The following is a 900-nucleotide window of genomic DNA, read 5'->3' as shown; positions in this document are numbered from 1 at the left end:
CCATATCACTACCATTTAGATTTTACCGTAAAATTTATAATAATAATAACCCTGGGTTATTATTTTTGATCGTGTTTTTTAGGGTGGGTTCTATTAAAGTATGGATTACTAGAGTTGTGGGTTACTATTACTAAGCAATGAAGGCACTTGAAAATATTAAACCTCCACACACCCCACTTTTCGCGTCAGGAATTCATAGAAATAAAACTCCTGTACAAGTAAAAATAGGTTGTTGTATTATAAACTCAAAATCACCAAGAAGTTAATTTAGAAAGGATCATCAACGGCGCAATCACATTGTGATGCCTATCTTAAGAAGTAAATCGTGTTTAAGCGACAAAAATGTTGATTTGAATGTCATTTTGTCCTTAGTTAGTTTTGGTGACTCTAATAGTAATCCCGTGGGTTTTTATTAGAGTAGTATTACTATACATTAACTTTAAGGGTGGGTATTTGAACGTGGGTTACTAATAGAGTAATCGGTTGTTATTAGAAGTTTTACAATATCTTTGAATCCTTTTTAAATAAGCGGCACACATCAAATTGATGGTGCATCCTTATACGAAAGAAAAAAATATACAAAACAGAAACAATAAATACAAGCATTTCCCAATATACAAACTTATCTCAATTTGGTATAGTATTATCAACCTTACCATTAAAATCACCAAGAATCAATATTTTTGGCATCATCATCATCATTGCCGAGTGGTCGAGCGGTAGGGCAGGGACGCCGCTAGCTCCTTAATATCGGTTCTGGTTCTAGCCCCTCCTCGCCCACGGTTTGGTTGGTAGAACCAAGTCTTCTCGGATAAGGGTTTAAGATGGAGGTACAGTGTAGGCCTATACATCTGGCTCGTGTGCATTTTAAAGAACCCATTGCATCTTTCGGAAGAGTAG

Source organism: Anneissia japonica, unplaced genomic scaffold (genome assembly GCF_011630105.1).
Source record: "Anneissia japonica isolate Jap-2015-1 unplaced genomic scaffold, ASM1163010v1 scaffold3934_len446420_cov169, whole genome shotgun sequence".
In the NCBI taxonomy this organism is placed as follows: Eukaryota; Metazoa; Echinodermata; class Crinoidea; order Comatulida; family Comatulidae; genus Anneissia; species Anneissia japonica.
This window is presented reverse-complemented; position numbering follows the sequence as displayed.